Here is a 22,255-nt window from a genome sequence, read left to right on the forward strand (position 1 = left end):
GTTAAAGTGGAAATAATCGTTATATATTCTTCATTTTACATGAACATAAAGTGAATACAAAGTATTTTTACAGTGACAAGAATTGAAAAAAAATATCTTTTTTTTTTTTTGCATAATATATGTTATTGCCTATATTTTTAATGACTATGGGTTAAAAGTCATGGCAAACAACGTAACTATAATTAGATAAAATCGATATAAAAACTTTTGTATTCGTTATGAGAAATATTGTTTGCTATGGTTATGAGCTATGACTTTTAACCATGATAAATATTTAGTCATACTTGCAAAAATTACGACTAGCAACTATTGCGTAGCCGTGATTCACGGCTATTTACCAGAACGATTTATCATTAACCATTATAATTAATTATAATTAAATATTATATTTCTTTTGGTATACGGCAACAAATATGACAAGTAAACAATTATGGTTTATATATGTATTCTACATTAAATACAATCGAACATATTTTTATCTAATTCTATCAGACATTTAATCAGACAAAACCTTAAATATACAAATTGTACGTATACTTAGAGAGACAGAACGCCTAGCATTTTAATAGGTAAATAATATAATTGTCCCTTAAATTTGTATTTAGGAGTTATTTAAGTTTATTTATTGACTTTAAATTTCCTATATTTTAATTTTTATCAGTTTGCTCCCTCTAACTATTTTCCGACAAATATATGGATGAATTTTGTATTTTTGGAGGATAGAATGCTCAAATTAAATTTGAGTTTATCAATTTAATTCCTTAAATTTGTAAAATCTTCAAACTAGTCCCGTTTTATCAGGTAAAACAACTTTTGTATATTTTTTATATGTTGAATATAATGTAATTATCTTATGTGAATAATAAAAATTTTAAACTTTTGTGAACATAGTAATAGATATGCTTAACTTAAAACAGATAGTCTAATTATTATTTCATTTTTCAGAAGTTACTGAAAAATCAAAAAGCTTTGACTAAATTCTAAAAATATAATAAAGAGATCTAAATTAATAATTTTTAATCTTAGTAATTAAAGGTAAGTATAAGAAAATTAAATCTTAACAATAGTTACTAAAACTTAATCATTCAAGTTTTGAACAAAAAGTTGATGGATATCAAGTAAATTCTTTAGTGGATTTCATATATATATATATATATATATATATATATATAACACATTTAATATTAAGATGTTTTTATATAAATGTTATAAATTTTGTTCGAAATTACATGGTTTATAGACGCTACAATTTGCATAAGATAAAATATATGTTTCTCATATCAAATTTTTGAAAAAGTTATACAAAAACCTGTTAACGTGAATTATATATATATATATATATATATTCCTATAAAAAAATAAATTATATATATAATTCACAAATAATGAATTTCTTTACAAGGCTATATCCAGGAGTTGCATGGCTCTGATACCATTTAGTACCAAGATATTACAAATCAAGAATAATTTGAATATTGTAAGGAAACATAAAGATCTTAACAAATAACAATTATAGAAATTGTAACAATAATATATGAAGCAAGAATTAAAGACAATTATAGTTGAAAGAAGACTTATTGGATATCAGAATTTGTGTACAATGAATTTACAGAATAACTGGATGTACAAAGATATTAATTATCAAAGACATCCGATTTTTGTATTCTGGAAGAAGAACTGAAAGAAGAGCTAGATGAAGAACAAGAAGAACAACTTGTGATAAGAAGCAAATGCTAGAGTAGTGACTAGTGAGTGTGTGAGAAAATGCTCTCAAGTGGTTGTGCTTTTTCTCCTTCAATTGCTTCCATTTATAGAAGTGGATGATCCTCCTTTTCTTCATGTGCTCGAGTGATTTTGCTGATCATGGCTGTCATTCAAGTCTCAATATTGCAACTAGTGTGCTGCTAAAGCTGATTTTTTGAATTTTTTATTTTTTTTTCATTTTTAATTCTTTACATCATCATCAATTTTTATGGAATTGGACTAAATATTCCAAAGCAATCATCCTCATTTTCATCTCCAAGGTTGATAGGAGATGGAGAGTCTTCCCCGTCACTCTGTATTTCTTCAAAAAAAATTTGCATTTCCTCTATTCTAGTTGCTTTGGCTATTCTTGCTGACAAATTATTTTTCCCCAGTAGAAATTTCTCTTGCTCTCAATTGATCTCTTTTCCAAGAATTGTTGATATTTTATACATTGTGCGATTTTATTTGAACCATCCAAGAATTGTTCTTGGTTCAAAAGTTTCTTATGTTCATTTTGTCCTACCATTTGACACAATATTTTTTCCCCAAAGAAAATATGATTGTGTCTTCATCAATTTGGAGGGGTTTAAATTATGGTCAATTTTCAATATCCAGGTGAGACTGAATTAAATGTAAAATTTGAGCAAATTGGGAAGGTATTGTCTTGGAAACATACTGATTTTCAGGTTCTTCGAAAAGAATTTGAAGGCTTCTTGAACTGATTTTGGGAGAATTTATGGTTTTGGTCCAAAATAATACCGCATCTAACAAACCAATTTGGAATCTTTTTCAGGGGTAATTTTAACACCAAAAAGGAAATAAAAGGACATTGTATTTTTCTCGTTCTATTTGAGAAAAAAATATTCAAAGACTTTGATATAATCCCAATAAGAAATTAATAGATATTTTTTATTTGGGAAGTTTCTAAGCTCATATGGATTTTTTCCCCAATCCGAGAATGAGAGAATGGAATTTATGAAAATTTTTCTGTAGCCAATTTGTGAGGAGTTGGCTGGGGCTTCTTTGGGAGGCATATTTTAAATGAAAATGGATCTGATTGAGAGAAGAATGTCCTCGTAGAATTGCTGAGTTTTGAGGGGATCTTCATAAATCCTATTATGATTTAGCTAGTTCAATACATTATAGTTTCAATTCAACTTGAAGTAATGTTTCACCTCCACCATTAGTCTTAATACTGTTGCAGGGATTTTCCTATTTGGTGTTGTGGTTCTATTATTATTGTGTTGATGACGTTCATGCCACTTATTTTAGTAGTCTTATTAGTGTAATGAAATTCATTCATTCATCTATAACTTATTTATCTATGTACTATGACGACATACTTATTCAATAGATCAATGATAACAGTTGTTTTACTTGTCTTGAACAAGACTTATGGTGGAATTGGATTTTGTATATAATATTTAATTTGATCTTTTGCTGTGTAATTATTTGTTATTCATGTATTATTAGGGATATTGCCTAACATACAGAAAAGTGTTGTCAATGTTTTTTTATTATTATGTATTGTCCCAACACACTTCTATACACTACATACTTGTGCTAAACATGACAATTTTTGTAATTGCTCCAATATTTAATAGGCTTACTAATGTTGGTGATGGCAACATATGTATTTTGATGGTTGTTGTGGTTTATTTTACATAAGACAAAATATATATTGCTAAATATTTTCATGTGTTTCCAATTCATTTGTGAATCCATACAAGAATCATTGAGCATGAGATTGTGAAGAATTTTCATGTTGGTATTCGTGAAGCGGGTTGGTATTGTGGGCCATGTTGCCATTGTTTTTTTCTTTTTTTAAAAGAATTCGTCTAATATGTTGTTTTCTTACATTCTCATATAGTTTGCGACATATTAATGATGCCGTTACAATTGTATTTTGGCTACATTATCGGTGTTTGGTCGAATCAAGCATGTTTGTAATAATTATCGTTCTATTTTTTACGTAACATGTATTTACATTCATAAGTTCTTTTCGTGATTATACGCTATTTGTAAATCTATAGGGATATTTGCCTATATATTATTGATCCGTTTTTTTGACCTGTTTTGGGTGATTAAATTTAGGTGCTTGCATGTCCATTTTCTTGTATGTCATTTAGTACTATGTTAAACATGGTTAGCATTGTGTTGTATCAATCGAACTACTTAAAAAAAGCCCCTATAGCAATTGTTTTTATGATGGAATATCTAACGACTTGACAAGGCTTTTTCATTTTCAATAGAATTTTTGTCAGCTTTTCGATGGAATAGCATCCATCTAAAAAGTGAGAAAGAAAAAAAAAATCCGACGACATTCCAACGGAATAGCCTTTCATTAGAAAATTCAAAGGAGATTTTTGAATGAGTCTTCTATTGGTAACAACATTTGATAAGTTACCGAAAAGTTTTATATATTTTCCAATGTTGAGCATCTCAAGTTCATCCCTAAAGTTTATCTATTTTTTCATGATTAGGATCGCAAAATTTATCTAAATTTTTTTTTCCCTTATCTTAGGTTGGGAAGGTTTTTCCTGGTGGTCTGTATCCCTAAAGTTGTTGATTATGTAATTATATTTTTAAAAATATATATTATTTGGTTGTATTATTAATTATTTTTTAATATTCTATAGTAAAATATTAGGCATTAAATTTGTATCTACAATTAAAGAAATTCAAGACATTTATTATGGAAACAAATAAATTATAATAAATAAATGTAAAAAAATACATTTCAAAATATAAATAAAACAAAAAATTAAAAAATTCTAATCGAATAGTTTGTTGTCATGCTAGTCAATGGAAGGCTGAGTCTTAGCATGCTTGACCGGTTGCTCAGCTGATTTGTCGGTTGGGGTGTCACTGACGGGATTGGGGACACGGTTGCACATTTAGGAAGAGTGAAGATATACCCATACAAGTGCACATGAAGCTCGAGCAAATGCTTAATTTTTTCGATGTCCGTCTTATGTTTTGGGTCTTGAGGTCGAGGGGAGGGAGGGGAGATGTGGAGATTGGTGGATTTTTTGTCCATAGGTGAGTGGCTTCGAAAGTGTATGCCTAGAGCTAGCCCATGTTTGATAATACACCACGTTTCCTTCCTGTGCAGCCTCGACTCACAACTCTCTTCCTGCAATTGTGAGGTCCTAGAGGTTGATAAGGCAATGTTTGATGATGGTGGTTGTGTGGCACTCTCCTCTATCAGCTTTTGGTAGACCTCCTAAAATAGAGTGAAAGAAATGGTTAAAAATGTACCTAAATCGCCCTTCTCCATTAAATCTAACTATCGGCATTAACTTTTTTATAAAATGATCGTTATACCTTAATATATATTATTTCTCCATTGGATCTTTTTTTATTAAATAGTGATTGCCAGATCTAGTTAATTAATCTCAACTGTTAGATTTTAAAAAAATGAAAGGCCTGAAGTCAACAAACTATTTAACTTATATTATATATAAATAATTCAAAATTATAAAAAGAATATTATTATTAAATATAAAAAAGCAAATGAAAAACAAATCTAACTACCCTGCTGCCTACCCCCTCCCTAATCAACCCCTCCCCCCCCCCCCCCCCCCCCCCCAACCCGGCCTCCCTCGCAGATGGGCAAACGATGTTGGGGGAGACAAAGCAAGGGAGGTTGGGAGAGGGGCGCAAATGGGGGTGATGGCACCCCCATTTTTTCTCAAAATTTTTTAATTAAATTTATTATATTAATTTAAAATAATTTATTTAATTAAGAATAATTTTAAATGATTATAATAATTAAATATATATTAGTTAATTAAAAATTATTTTAGATAATTACAATAATTATTATACTTAAATGAATTTAAATATATGTAAGTAATAAAGAATAATTTTAGATAATTATAAGAAATTTTAGATAATTAATTTATAATTTATAATAATTATAATTATTTAATATATTTAAAAATAAAAGAATTTATATTTTTAGAAGAAAATACAAAAAAATTAAAATAAGTCAATTTAAACATAGTAATTTTAGAAACAATATAGGGATATTTTATTCAATTAATGACAAAATAACATCAAAATACACAAAAGAATCAAGCCTAAACGCACATGAGGTGCGTGCATCCCATTAAAACACAGAGGCCACTTTAACTTATTTCTAAAATATAAAATATTAGTTAAATAATATAAGGACTTTGAGTAGTTAAATATTAGTTAAATAATATATTAATGTTATTTGAGTGGTGAATTTATTAAATGTTACTTCTATTATCTGATTTAATGTTTAAATGATAAATTTTATGAATTTGACTATTTATAAATTTTTGATTGATTAAATTCTCATTTGCTATAAGAATGTTATAGATGATTAATTAAATCACTTAATTTATTAGATTTAAGCACTGCTATAATTTATTTACTCAATTTCATTGGATTTATCAACCAAATGCTTAATTATATGTACTAGTATTTCATCAAATTTAATAGTCGCAAGGAATTGATAGAAAATTTGAAGAAATAAATATTTAAGAAATATTAGAAAATCATTTGAAAAATATTATGGTTATAAAAAGAAGGATGAGATTTTTACAATAATTTAATTCAGGAAAATTATTAAAAACGGTAGCTATAAAAATATAAGGAGTTTGATCAAATAAATTCTTATAAGATAATTAATGAAGGGTTAATTACATGTTTTGCCATCCGAACTAAGACTATTTTTACACTTTGACATCTAAACTTGTTTTTTTTTTTTTTTTTGTCAATTAGCTTACCATTTCAACTTTTCAAAAATTTTCACTTTACTATTTATAATTATTTTTCAATCAAATTTTTTATCGAAAAAATATTACATGTTGTGCACATATGATGTTTAAGGGTTATGTGATGTGATATTTTTGGCATATGCACGGCATGTGATGTTCTTTCGGTAGCAATTTAATAAAAAGAAGATCATATATGGTAAAATGCAAATTTCACAAAGTTGAGATCATAAGTTACACAAAAGAAATTTCGATGGCGAAGGGTAAAAACGGGCATAGTTCGGATGACAAAATATAATTTGCCCATTATAAATTACATATAAACCCAAAAAGTTTAGAATCCTAGTGATTTAGAAGAAAATAGAACGGAGGCTTGAATTTCAATATAAAAGTAACATAAAAAGATTGGCGAAAAATATATGAATATTATTTAATATTTTATTATGAATTTACGATATTTTGAATATATTAATTATACATATTATAGTCTATTATAGGATGCAAAGATAAAATAGAGGGCTGATCAACTCCTGTTACTAAAGTAATCGTTTTGATATTTTGATGTAAATATAGTTAATTGAATTTATATATATGGGTATGCATATACTTGATTATTTATTTGGATTACCTTGTTGATCTGAAAAATCGTTATTATGCATTTATATGTGCTTATGGTGTAAAAAAAACAAATGAATGATTGTGCGATATTGTATTTGATTATTGAATGGAACTGACTGATGAAACTAGCAGGAAATTGATTGGCAAATGAAATTTAATAATGAAGTTATTGATGGGAACATTGTGAATTGAGATAAAGAGATGGCTTATCAACTGGCGGTCATACTTGCAATGACTTATGATGATACGATTGGTGATGAGTTGTGTGCTATCATTTATTAATGAAGATGACCTGATATCATATGAGCTGCATGTTGCGTGATATTATGATAATGTGGCATATCATACAAGTTGTATGTTGTATAATACTGGGAAAAAATGAGATATTATGATTAAAATTATGATAGCCAGCAAAAATCATTGAGTGATGTACTCCAACTTATATAAACAGAACATTAAGAAAATAAATGATAATATCGAATATTATGTTGTGGATTGGAATATGATTGTCAGCATGTGTTAGCTTTAATATTTGTTGTGATTGTATGTTGAATATATGTTGGTTGGTATTATTGCATGAAATTTGTTTTATTGCATGTCTAAAATATATATGTATGTAAGTTGATTAGATATACTTATTGAGTAGACAAACTCAGTTCTTGTCACATATTTTTCAAGGGATAAAAGCAATGATCAAGATGTGCAGTGGGCCGAGCTGGACTAGCCGTGCCCAATACCAAATTGAATCAATAAAAAATGGGTTGGGTTGCTCTAGGCCCTCTTCGATCCCAGCCCAATGCCCCAGGACCACTTGGTCCTAGGTCGGGCCTGATAGACCATTGTTTTAAAAATAATGTATGGTATAAAAGTTTCATTTTATACTCCTAAACTAATTTCTCTAGTAGCATTTTTATACTTTTGAAACTCTAAAAATTATTATTTTTATTGTTCTAATTCTAGCTTTTCTGTACTGTAGTTCATTAATACTCCTTGTTTTTTTTTTTTTTTGTCAAAGTTTATTTTAAATCTTTGTTCAATTTATTATCATCTAATTTTATTATTGTAAGCTTGTTCGTCAAATTATTATTTAACTTCATTATATAATCTTAACTATTATTTTTTTTAATTTTGATTTCTATGTGATTTAATCTATTATTTATTTTATTTCATAATACAACCATAAAGTTAAGTAATTGTTCAAAATAAAACCTAGATTTCATAAAAAAAAAAATAGGCACATTTGGGTTGGATCCAAGCCTCAACCGGGCTAATTTATGGGTTAGTCCTTGGTTTATAAATAAATCCAATTGGGGTCCATTTAAAGGCTCAAAATCGGTATAAAGAGTAGTGAGTTGGTCTTGGGCTGGTATGTGTCGGTCCTAAGTCGACCCGGTCCACTATGCACTTTGCAATAGTGACTAGCCAGATGAAATCGTAAGTCGTGTTGTTAGTCTTATTATGTGGATTACTAGTTCCATCTTATGTTGTATCGAACGAGTCAACAGAAACCTCTAGATGTGTTGTATTGAAAAATAGGATGACTAGATATAGACAATGTCGCTCCAATGTAGCAGGCATGTTTCAAATAAATTTCTCTTGTTCTTGGTTTGTCGACCAATTAGCATTACTATCAAGCACGTCCAACATAATTCGAATGCTAGCTAGGATTGTCATCATTTTGACGCTTTACTTCAATCTCATCTAGTTCAGAGTCCATTGGATCATTATTTAAAAAACTATCAGTTTTAGTCACAATTAGGAGTGGTAGATGAGTCACGAGCCGGCTCAATTTTGAGCTCGACTCGACCTACTCGAGCTCGAGCTCAATTGTTTCTGTTCATAAGCTCAATTGTTTCTATTCAATTAGCTTATGTGCATATTACCTAGGATAATATTGTCTATCTTTCTTCTTCTTCACAGATAAAAAGTAAGCACGATTTTAACATTTTGTCTCGAAATACCAAAGAAGAGATATCAGATTCATGCCACATCATGGCATTGGCTGCATGTTCTTGAACTACAACTTCTTTCAGATGAAGTCCCATGTAGACTACAAATGAAGCACAAATCATGTTCCATAGTCTCATGAATGACAGTCAAGGTACAAAACTATCAAGCCTAGCCTATATTAATTATCTGAACTCGGTTTAAGTGTATGGCAAGTTAACATTTACTAAATGAAACTTAGCAACTTATTTTCTTTTTCCAAGAATGAATCCACCATCATGGCTTTTGTACAATCATCACATTCTGATTTATCAAAATGTAAATGCATGTCATAGTCGAAGGACTTACAAGAAGGCAAATAACTTCATATATTCTGGACAAATGCCCCTATCAATGTGTTGGTTGAGAATGGAGTAATTAATTAGGTATGGTAATATTATTGGCCACTATCAGCAGTTTTTCCTGTTAATGCGCATGAGCACTGATACGCTGGCGTTCAGACTTCCCAGTCAGTTGCCTATTCTTTTATCTCTTTTCTTTACTTCTAAATTAGTTATCCAATTAATTGGTCATGGTGAAGAACCCTTTGTTGTACGCCATTTTGCAAAAGAAGGGGCAAAAGGAGACAAGTTATCTTAGGCACTAGTGTTTAATCAGCTTCGACAGTTGCTGAACCAATCAGATTCTTCATCATTAATCTTGCTAACTTATATTCAATCACAAATATGAAAACTATCACTTAAAATAAACATTTAGTGAGAATTTAACTTTAATAAGAAATGTAAACTAAAATTAGTACCATCTATAAACAAGGATACATATGCAACAACAATCTAATGATAATGCAAATATAAAGGACATTATATTTACTATCATTATAGACTAGTTATTTATCGTTATATTTCTATAACTCTATGTTCCTGAAATATATTGTTAACAATATTGACAATGTTGATATAATCTTGGAATTGTTGACGCATGTTTAAGAATCCAACTAGAAATAGGGCTAGAATCACAACTATCACTGTCTTATCAGTCTATGCATGTTTTTCCTACCTTAAGATAGTTTTATTATTATATAATGATTCTCTTCATACCTAATCAAGTCATCCCACCCGAAAATATGATCCTACCAGGCTACCCCTGCCCCTACCGCATTCAATGGCCATATTTGCCACAAAATCACGAAATATAAATTTAGCTTTGTGTATCCTCGGACTACAATTTTTTTCAGATGATTACACATGGAGCACAAATCATGTTCCATAATTTGATGAATGATATTAAGCCAAGCCAAGCCCATATATAGCATTAACGGCTTCAAAGTCCTGTTAGTTTCCATGTGTATGGTTCCCTAATGCCTTTTTTATTTGGTTGTAATGGTGTGATGGGATATGTCAGAGGTTAATACAGAATTCATCGGACGCCTTGCTTCTCTTTAACTGGATCTATGTTCACTTGCTCTATATTCTAATCTGATGGTGAAACACTTGTTTGCCTTGCCCACTGATTTTTATGGTATAGTATGTTTTATATAACAACTGCAATTGTCCATTACTGAGTTTCAAGTTGTTGCAAACCTGTAAGTTAATGTTACTATAAGAACTTGTTTTCTTAATTTTAGAACAACTACTTTAATCTTGTTTTCCCTAACACTCTGATCCACAGACAAAGGAACAAATGGTATTTCATTACTGTAGCAATTAGAGAATGCTCAAGTTTCCAGAGCACATTTCCCGAGACAGGACCTGTATCTTTAGCATATTCTTAAAGTTTCTTGGATAAAATTATCAACATCAACTCTAATTTCGAGCATAAGGTCCTTTGATTCTGTATAGCTAATTAGCTACTAACAGAGTGGTCTACCCTGCATATACAAGAGTCCATTCATTATTATTTATAGTTCAATCCATATTTAAGACCAGTAAACCATGAATCCAAATCCATGAATACACACAATATTAGTTAGTGTAAATTTGCATAACATGTTAAATGTAGATATAGATGGTGAAGTTTAGAAGAAAAGGCAGACATTTAAATTTTCAAGACAAACCTGAAGGATTGATCTCTCTGGCCAATATGATCATTTTTGCATAACATGGTAAATGTAGATATAGATGGTAAAGTTTAGAAGAAAACTTAGACATTTAAATTTTCAGGACAAACCTGAAGGATTGATCTCTCAGCCTATAGGTTCATCCAGAAATGATCCTATGAGATATGCATTGTCAGAATTCAAGATCTTTGGACCAGGTCCATCGCCTTCATATTTCTCCTCTCACTGAATATGAAAGACTTGTATTCTGACTTAATTTTTACAGGTGGTAGCTTTGGTAAGTCTTCCTTTTGGTTGTCGGATGTAAGATGAATTCTAATGCACCAAGATCTTTTGGCTCACCTCCCTGAGTCTTCACAAAGTACAGAGCTCTTCCCACTTCAGCTACTCTCTCTACGGCTGAATCATTTGACAATTCTTAGATCATACTCGAGCATCTCAGAAATGGCTGCTCCAATGTTTGCACGTGCAGAGGGTAACGAAAGCAGCCAAATACCTTTAGATTTCGTTTCCATTGAAGGATTCTGGTGTTTCTTGATTTCTTTCACGTCATTTTGTTCAAAAGCAGCCAAAATACCTGCTCCCATTGATTTTCTTGAAAGCAGCCAAATACCTACAGAGGGTAATAAAAGCAACCAAGAACAGAAAGAGGAAATGAAGGTAAGAGTGAGGGTGGGAGGTGGGTTGGCAGTCTGATGATGGAAATGGGTAAAATGATGGGGAGAAGACGATGGTTTTGAGGGTTCTTTGGGGGTGGATTTGAGGGTTTTCTCTTATGTTACGTTCATTATAAAATGGGTTTTCTTTTAATAAGAGTTGAAATAACTTATTTTTATTTTCTATCCCTTTTTTTCCTTTACTTTTTTTTTCTTTTCTTCTTCAATCCAATTTTCTATTTCTTTTTGTATTGTTTTTTCTTTCTCTTTATTTTTTTTTCCATTAACCATTGCAATATTACATCATCTTTACCTACATATAATATATAATATTATATTATAAATAAGCATAAAATATGTAAAATCAACAAATCAAAAATAAAAAAACTACTTAAAATTTTATAGACATAAAATATGTGGTGGTTTTAATTGACGTGGAGTCACTTTTGTAAAAAATATATAATTATAATTAATTTTTAAAATAATATAATTAGCAGTATGATTGTCATCTATACTATATTAAAAGAAAAAATCATTTTAACTCAGAAAGAACGGTTACTTATACCGCCAACACCCATTTTTTGAATTTCAATAAATACCAAAAGTACCCTTCTATATTCTTAGAGGTCTTCAAACTCCCTCCCTCTTTCTTTCTTTCTCTTCAACTTCCACATTGCAACTTCCACGATTCGAGAATACACGTTCACCCCATCTCTCCTTGTTTGCACAATCCTACAACGACATCCTCTCAAGAGCATGATAACATACAACCAAGAGCCCATCCCCGTTATTGGAGAAATCGCCGATTCCGAAGACATTGCGAGTGGATACATCTTATAAACCCTCTTTCTTCCACTTCCTTCTAAACCCTCTCTTTTTAGTGTGTGAAATTTATACATATATATATATATATGTTGTTTATATTTTTTGTTGATTTTCTTGAATCAAGAACGTAGCTCTTTGATAAAATTAAAAAATTAAGTACAATATTAACTGTTATAATCAGTTTCAGTTTTCAATTAACTCGATCCCTTTTGCAACTAACGATTCTCCACTCCTTTCCTCATCTTTTTCAGTGCAGTAACCTGCGATGGGGGCACCAACACCGGCAAAATTATGTGTCATTTCTCTTTGGATTCTCTTCATGTTTCCTATGCTTTATGGAATCCTAACTAAAAAATTCATCAATATGGAAGCATGGAGTTTAACTATTGTTGTCAGTTCCAGCCATATTATGACCACTATTAATAGGGTTTTGGGTTTTTTCTTTCTTTAATTTTTTTTTTTTTTTTGGTTGAGTTGTTTAAATCAAGAACATGAGTCTTTTTATTTTCTAAAGACTTGTCGTTTTCTTGATTTCTAACAGTAGACAATGTTAATAAAAAACCATGATGCTCTATCTCGCTTGCAGGCAAGACAATGAACTCTTGCAGATTTTCAAGACAATGTAATCCTAACCTATGCACAGTTTGCTTTTTCTTGGGGGGTTGGTTAGTCTTGAATACTGCTAGATAGTTCAAGAATTCGAATATTTTGAGTGTGATTCATTAGGCTCTTTGAATATTTGGAGTATTTTGAATGTGATTCGTTAGCCTCTTTGAAAGAACCATCTCCTGGAGCTCCATTCATGTCATGAAATCTTGCTCCTCTATTCTGATTCTTTTTCAACCTTCATGAAATAAGATGAGATGTAGTTTTTTCATATCATTCAGTAATCAAAATGTCAATGATCGTTTTTATCGGGCCTTGTACTCAAAACTCTTGCTCCAAGCTGAGATGAATTCTTCCAAGGCGAGTAATATTATCTATCTTTGTGTTCTTAGATCATGCACTTAACAAAATTTCTTTGGTTCCTATAAATACTACTCTGTTGACAGCAAATAGTCTACACTTTGTCTACACTTTCTTTCTTGTCCCCTATGACTAGTTTTCAGTGTTTTCTTGTGTTCATTTTAACTTTTACAGGAGGAAATGTTTATTGCATTAATATTAACGACAATAAAGAATGATATCAATATAAAGCAAGTTTCTACCTACTCCAAGTGTTTGTTGCAAGATTGCATTGAACGTATTTTATCCTTTCTCAGTCATGGTGTGGTGTAGTCTTTGGAAATGTAGTGAAAACCTTTAATCCATCTTGTACACTCATGCAGACATATGTGTTTATATGTCGACCAGACCCGAAATCTAGGTTCTGAATTTTATATAGTGCACTTAAAGGACTATCAATGTTATATATTTATTTAAGCACGATATATGATAAGAATTTCAATAGATTATCCTCGTACTTAAGTTGTTCTTTTTACTATTGCTTTCTGCAAGAGCATATATAGTTTTAGCCCTGGCATGCACCAACGGAAGAAGCAACATGAAGATAAAGTAGACTATAGATGTGTATGTTCTTATTTTGCACTTTATGGAATAGTAATAACGACAAACAATAATAGTAATAGTGGGAGTTTCGAAGCAAAAAAGATAGGTGAGCTGATAGAGATTAACCTTTTATGCCTTAGGTATATCAAGTTGGATGAAGGATAACCTTAATGGTTAGCACTAGCAACATCCATTATTTTGTTATTGGATATTAATTATTACAGACTTGGTTTTATAGTTTAATATTGTCATTAATGCTTATTGTTGTACTCTTCCGACATAATCCTTGCCCCATCGTTGCCTCTACCTCCACCATCCTCTGTCTGGCAGACCTTGACACCATCATAAATTTCAAAACGTGCATTTTTTTCTTTACCTTTTTCCCTTGTTTCAATAGGTCTCCGTGCATACATTGAGGACAATGTATGTTCTTGGTGTGGGAGAGGTATGTTCTACTTTGTGCTTGTAATTGATTCTTTGAGAGATGGTTGGATAGTTATTTTAGCATGATTCTTGCAAAACTGGTTGTTGTTGAACATGTGAATGTTGAAATTTGAATTAATGTTTGGAATATGGATATGTGGGGATTGAAAATTTTTATTTGAGGGTTGACTTCTAGTGAACACCGAAACTTGTGAATCAAATTAGTGTATAAAAAAATTAAGTGCATTATCCCATTGGTAGCACTTGAATTTTCAAATTATTGTCTTGTGATATCCCTTATATTAATAGAATTTTCTGTATATGCCAAAATAAATAGGAGAAACTATCATCAGTGCCATATAAAAATATAAAAAAAATATAAAATTGTGTGCACGTTCCATTGACTTCATCAAATGAGAAATGTACAAGAATCAACACAAAAGCCTTTTGTGTGAGCTTTTTCACCAAAGCAGTTCCATATAAATAGTGCCTCTACATTTCTTCTAATTAAGGACATCAAACTTAGTATGTCCATTCTAGAGCTTACTTGTGCAATACATTTTGAGAATTCCACGAAATTTGACTAAAAAATAAGTCTAGACCCATGCATTTGTATGATAAATTTGCTAAACATAATAATAACTATAAGTTAGTTTGAAAGGGAAGAAACTTTCTTTAATAAAACCGTGCAAAAGAGCTAAATTTTGAACGTTCCCAGAATTCCACGAAACATGACCCAAACGTTGGTCTAGACCCATGCATTTGTGTGGTAAATTTTCTAAGTGTAATAATAACTACAATTTAGTATGAAAGGGAAACAATCTTTCTTTAATAAAACCATGCAAAACAACTAAATTTTGAACGTTCTCACAATTCCACGAAACTTAACCCAATAGTAGGTCTAAACCCATGCATTTATGTGGTAAATTTTCTAAGCGTAATAATAACTATAAGTTAGTATGAAAGAGAAATAAACTTTCTTTAATAAAATCGTACAAAACAGCTAAATATTGAACGTTCTCAGAATTCCACGAAACCTGACTGAAATGTAGGTCTAAACCTATGCATTTGTGTGGTAAATTTGCTAAGTGTAATAATAACTACAAGATAGTATGAAAGGGAAACAAAGTTTCTTTAATAAACCGTGCAAAATAATTAAATTTTGAACGTTCTCAGAATTACACGAAAGTTTACCCAAACATAGGTCAAGACCCATGCACTTGTGTGGTAATTTGCTAAAACGTAATAATAACTACAAGTTAGTATGAAAGGGAAACAAACTTTATTTAATAAAACCTTGCAAAACAACTAAATTTTTGAACGTTCTAAGAAATTTCATGAAACTTGACCCAAACCTAGGTCTAGACCCATGCATTTGTATGGTAAATTTGCTAAGTGTAATAATAACTATAAGTTAGTATGAAAAGGAAATAAACTTTCTTTAATGAAACCGTACAAAACAGCTAAGTTTTGAACGTTCTCAGAATTCCATGAAAGTTGACCCAAACGTTGGTCTTGACCGATGCATTTGTGTGCTAAATTTGCTAAGCGTAATAATAACTACAAGATAGTATGAAAGGGAAACAAACTTTCTTTAATAAACCGTCCAAAACAGTTAAATTTTGAACGTTCTCATAATTTCACAAAACTTGACCCAAACGTAGGTCTAGCTAGACCCACGCATTTGAGTGGTAAATTTTCTATACGTAATAATAACTATAATTTAGTATGAAAGGAAAACAAACTTTCTTTAATAAAACGTTTCGTAGAATTCTGAGAACGTTCAAAATTTAGTTGTTTTGCACGGTTTTATTAAAGAAAGTTTGTTTCCCTTTCATACTAAATTATAGTTATTATTACGCTTAGCAAATTTACCACACAAATGCGTGGGTCTAGACCTACGTTTGGGTCAAGTTTCGTGGAATTATGAGAACGTTCAAAATTTAACTGTTTTGCACGGTTTTATCAATGAAAGTTTGTTTCCCTTTCATACTAACATGTAGTCATTATTACGCTTAACAAATTTACCACACAAATGCGTGGGTCTATACCTACGTTTGGGTCAAATTACGTGGAATTCTGAGAACGTTCAAAATTTAGCTGTTTTGCACGATTTTATTAATGAAAGTTTGCACTAACTTGTAGTTATTATTACGCTTAGCAAATTTACCATACAAATGCATGGGTCTAGACCTACGTTTGGGTCGAGTTTCATGGAATTTTGAGAACGTTCAAAATTTAGTTGTTTTGTAAGGTTTTATTAAATAAAGTTTGTTTCCCTTTCATACTAACTTGTAGTTATTATTACGCTTAACAAATTTAGCACACAAATGCATCGGTCCAGACAAACGTTTGGGTCAACTTTCATGGAATTCTGAGAATGTTCAAAATTTAGCTGTTTTGCACGGTTTTATTAAAGAAAGTTTGATTCCATTTCATACGTACTTGTAGTTATTATTACGCTGAGCAAATTTACCACACAAATGCATGGGTTTAGACCTACGTTTGGCTCAAGTTTCGTGGAATTCTGAGAAAGTTTAAAATTTAGCTGTTTTGCACGGTTTTATTAACAAATGTTTGTTTCCCTTTCATACTAACTTGTAGTTATTATTACGCTTAGCAATTTTGCCACACAAATGCGTGCGTTTAGACCCACGTTTGGGTCAAGTTTTGTGGAATTCTGAGAACGTTTAAAATTTAGCTGTTTTGCACGGTTTTGTTGCCTTTTCATACTAACTTGTAGTTATTATTAGGCTTAGCAAATTTGCCACACTAATGCATGGGTCTAGACCTATGTTGGGGATGGAGGAAAATACTGTATCTCCGCCCTTATCTCCGATCTTTTGTGGATTACCAAAATTGGTAACTGGAGGAGTTTCTATATTTGGCAAGACCCTTGGCATCATCTTAGACCACTTATTGAGCGGTTCCCAAGGGGTGAGAGCCATCTTGGACTTGGAGAATCGGCCAACCTAGCTTGGTGATTTCAGGAGGGGAGTAGCAGTGGCCTCCCGTTACGAATTTTGAATGCTTGGAGATTACTCATAACCTGTCGCGAATTTATGGAGGAGAGAATCGGGTTGTTTGGAAATGTGATAAGGGACAACCCACTATACAGACCCTCTATCGGTTATTTGATTCCCCAGGGCCAAAAGTAGGCTGGTCTTCACTACTTTCGGGCCCTTGAAGATCCCTCGTCACTCGTTCATATTGTGGCTCGCAATTCTTGGCAAGCTTCCCACTATGGACAAACTATGGCTATCCCACCTGGGAGCTTGTACTTTATGCGATGAGGGGGCTACGGAAACCAATTTACACCTTTTCTTCCAATGCAGATTCAGCCGACAGTGCCTTATTGAAATTCGAAGATGGATTCATTTTCATTGGCCCAATAAGGATTGGGCAACAGATATTGAGTGGGCGACGCGGAAATGGAGAGGCAATCACATTGTAAGCATCGCTTACCGTACACTACTGGCATCGTGTGTCTACCACATTTGAAGGGAGAGGAACCTAATGCGATTTGAACACACGGAGTAGCTTCCCAGCACTTTAGGTATCCTGATTGTCGATGATGTCCGACAGAGGATACTTAGCATACTGGTGTTGATATTGTGAATTTCTTGTACAAAAATTGACATGCAAATATATATATATATATATATATATATATGCATGTTGTAGTTTATTTATGATTGCTAGTTGGTGAAATGATTTAATTGAACAATTGATTTTGCATGTTATGAAAATTGATATGCTTGTTGTTGTGAATTTTGATACTCTGATTTAGTCATAAACAATTAAGAAAAATTGAAGAAATTGGTGTTATACTTTTTGCACTTGATGTTTCTTTGACATTTTTGCTCTTAATGTTTTTTCCTGAATTATGTGATAAAAAAGCTTTGGTTCTTGTTCAATTGATCATGAGAAGACTAATAGAAGAAAATTGAGTCTAACTTTTGAAGTTATTATGTTTCTAGATTTGATGTGGGAAATTAATGGAATTAACCGATTTTTCTTTACTGAATATTTCTACTGTGTGTTTTTCGTCTTATTTCATGAATTCAGTTCAGTAGACATTTTTATACAATCATTGTCTGCTCGTACGTTTATAAGCAACCAACAAGCCTGATCACTCTATTACATGTGTCAATTGGCTATTATGTTGCTATATGATTTCATTTGTTGATTATGATGTTTATATTAAAAAGTTTTCGCGTGTTTTATTACCATTTCCATGTATTTATTTATGTCTAAATCATAAAGGGATTTATTTGCTACCATTAATGGAACACATTGTAGCAGTCATTACAACATGAGATTTCCTTTGGTAAATGTAGGACAAGTTTGTTTGTCTTCGTCATGTAATAAAAGCTTCTTATAGTTAATTTCTAATATTTTCAAAGCCTACTGTCCATCTAATATATTCAGTGATTTGAGAAGCTTTTGTTCATTGAGTATATATCGTAAAAGTTATGTTTTCCCTCATTACATGGCGAAAAACTTGTGTTTTTTTTGTACTTATATTTAGAGTTTAGTACAAATTTCAGTCTCATTCCACCTCATTGATCGATTTTGCTTGTCATAACTTAATGATATATCATTTACCTTGGCTATGACAATAGTTTTGTCAGGTTGGTGCATGTATCACTATAAAAATGCAGACCAGATCATTGCAACATAGAATAAACATCTTTGGGTCCAAGGTAGTTCAAAGAGTACCTCTTCTGTCCTTACTAGTGGTATCCTCCGCAACAACAAAACTAAAAGAAATGGTTTTGTTACTGGATTCCAGAAGGTTCTTCCTTCAGCAATCTAAGAGGTTGTAAAGAACGGTAAGGATGATGAAAAGAAAGCCGTATTCAGATTGGTAAGCATATTTTTTTCAAAACTATTCTCATACATTATATATCTAAGTTCTTCACAATGTTGATTTAGATTGACTTAAATTTGCTTGACTGATAATATCTTATTATTCATAGATTTGTATAGGGGAGCGAAAGAAAATTTTTGGCTCTCCTAGTAAGTAGCCTTAAAGATATTATGCTTGGAGAAGGATGTCCTCGGCCTTTGGACCTTGGAAGGAACGTTCTTACTCAGTCAAGATAACCAAAAAGGGACAAACAATCCAAAAGAATGGTGAGTCGATGGTTTTTTCATTTTTATTTGCTTCTATAGCTTAGAAAGACAACTCATTTTCGGTCATTACACTTTGATTCATTCATTTTTCTTGAACTAGAAAATGTGCATTGGAGGTCATGAACATGCTGGTGAAGACAGAGAAATGCGTGAGTGCAAGTTGGCAGTTTATCGTGTTGATGAAGATGAGAAAGATGTCAACAAAGCATTGAAGAAAGGTAAGATGGCCGGAGAGAACAATTTATCTTTTGTCGGTGCAATTCTAAACTAAATTTGTGATTCCAAGTTTTTGCAACTAAGAATTCAATAAAGAGGAATGTTACTAAATGATTGAAGGATGAAGAAGAGAATTTGAAGAAGTCCAACAAACTAAGAATCATTGAAGAATATAGAGTTGCGGTTGTGTTTCAGCGGCAGGATGCAGTTTGTGAGCAGGTATGTGATCATTTCTACATTAGAAGTTGTCTTTTTCTCAATTCTCGGACTTTTTCTGCTATTATATAATGTTCCTATGCTTGTTTCTAATATTTTAGGAATCCAAACTTGAGAACGTTCAGACATAGATATAGGTTTGTGCTTTGTCCATTACCTGTTGCATTTTCCAAAATCTTCATGCATTATATTGCAGTTCCTACATAGGATCTTTGCTGTGGTCTTAGTCTCCTCTATTTCTAATATTTGATCTGCTAAATTCTATTTCATATTACTTTGAAAATCTAGTTGGTTGCTAAAACGTTGTTTGTTATCTATTGAATTGGGCTGATAAGGTTTATTCACAATATGAGAAACTATGAATTGGGGTATAAATGATTCGAGCTTTGCTCAGAGTTGGAGTGTAAACCAATCGAGCTCAAAGCTGAGCTCGTCAAAATTTTTGAGCTCTAGCTCAAGTACATTACAACAATTCGAGCTCTAGTAGATAATAGAAAACCAATATTGTTGAAATGTAAGCTTTATTGATATTAGGGGCCTATATTTTTACGTTGGCATCATATCAGCAACTTGAATTTAGCATCAATCTGATACCTGTGCATCTAAACTATTTTCGGGTAGCAGAGGCACAAACAGAAGAAGTCGCAAATATGCGAGAGTGTGTGAGCTACAAAGAAGATCGTCTAGTTGATGAGCCAGAAACATCAACTGCACTAACATTTCAAATTCAAGACCAACAAACAAGACTATATAAATGGCAATTCTGTTTGCTAACAAGCTTGTAGCTTCAAGATCCTCACAACATATCATTACGTCTGTCCTTCCGAAATCCAAATACACCAAAAAGTACTAGCCTTATAACATCTTTATTCTCTAACTAACTAATTGCAAAGTTCGAAAACCTTCTTACATCAACACACACTGATCCTCCCCAGAACAACCCTTATCAGTTCTGTACAACGTCCTAGCCAGCATTTCACAAAGCTTCCATTGCACAAACCCAACATTAGCTAATTCAAAACTTTGCTCCTTTGAAATTTGTGCAATTGTCGAGCGAATTTGTAAGATTTCATAATTGTGGCAATTATCCTCCTTCGCCGCCTGGACCAACCTAGGTGCTCCTCCTTACATTGAAAACCTGTTGGGACTGTCATAACACCAACCAGTGCAAATGACCACATAGCCATCAGGCATCGTCTTTCAGCAAAAATGAGTGTTGTTTTCTCATCAACTACCACCTCCACCACCTAGCCGTCCTTTAAGGTCAAATTTGATGCTCAGAATGTAGTATATGTCTTATCCTTATTGTCTACAGTGAACATGATAGATGTAAACTGATTAGAACAAACAGTACAAAGGCCTTGTGATTTGTCAGGAACATCACGTTGGGTGTGTGTAGCTATTGTTTATCCATTTCTAGGTTGGTAGAAAGTTTCTATTTGTTTATTGTTATTGGGAAAATAGCATTTTTCGTCCCATAAGTTAGGGCCTTCACGCTCTCGCTTTATTGGTTCTGTGATTATCACATTTGGCCCCTTAACTTTAAAAGTATAACACTTTTGATCCCATAACATATTTTCGTTACATATCTAACATAAAAATGCCACGTGACCGTTAAGTTTTGACGGGCCACTTAATGATCACGTGCCTTTTTTCATTAAATATTTAATTGGAAAGCGTAATGGGACAAAAAGTGTCACTTTTTGAAAGTTACCAACTGAAAGTGAGAATTCCCTAAATAATAGACCAAAAGTGTAAATTACCTAAGTTACATAACGAAAAGTACTATTTCTTCATTGTTATCTCTAATAAAATCTTATTTGTGCTAAATGATATAACTGTATCATGATTGTTGGGAGGAGGTGACTAATTATTCATTATGATACAATTGTGGGTAGGGGACTTAAATAGATATAAAAATGACTATAATCATTATTATTAAGAAATTAATTATAAGAGCACATAAGTTTATTGTTTTTAGATACTTTTGATTATACTGATTATAAGGTGTACGATACGTTGCGCATAGATAATTAATATTTATCTTATTTTTTAATTCATTTTTGTAAAAGATAATTATAAATTCAAAAAAAAATTATAATTCTAAATTGTTAAAA

The sequence above is a fragment of the Sesamum indicum genome, linkage group LG5 (assembly GCF_026168435.1).
Source record: "Sesamum indicum cultivar Baizhima isolate 11 linkage group LG5, ASM2616843v1, whole genome shotgun sequence".
Taxonomy (NCBI): Eukaryota; Viridiplantae; Streptophyta; class Magnoliopsida; order Lamiales; family Pedaliaceae; genus Sesamum; species Sesamum indicum.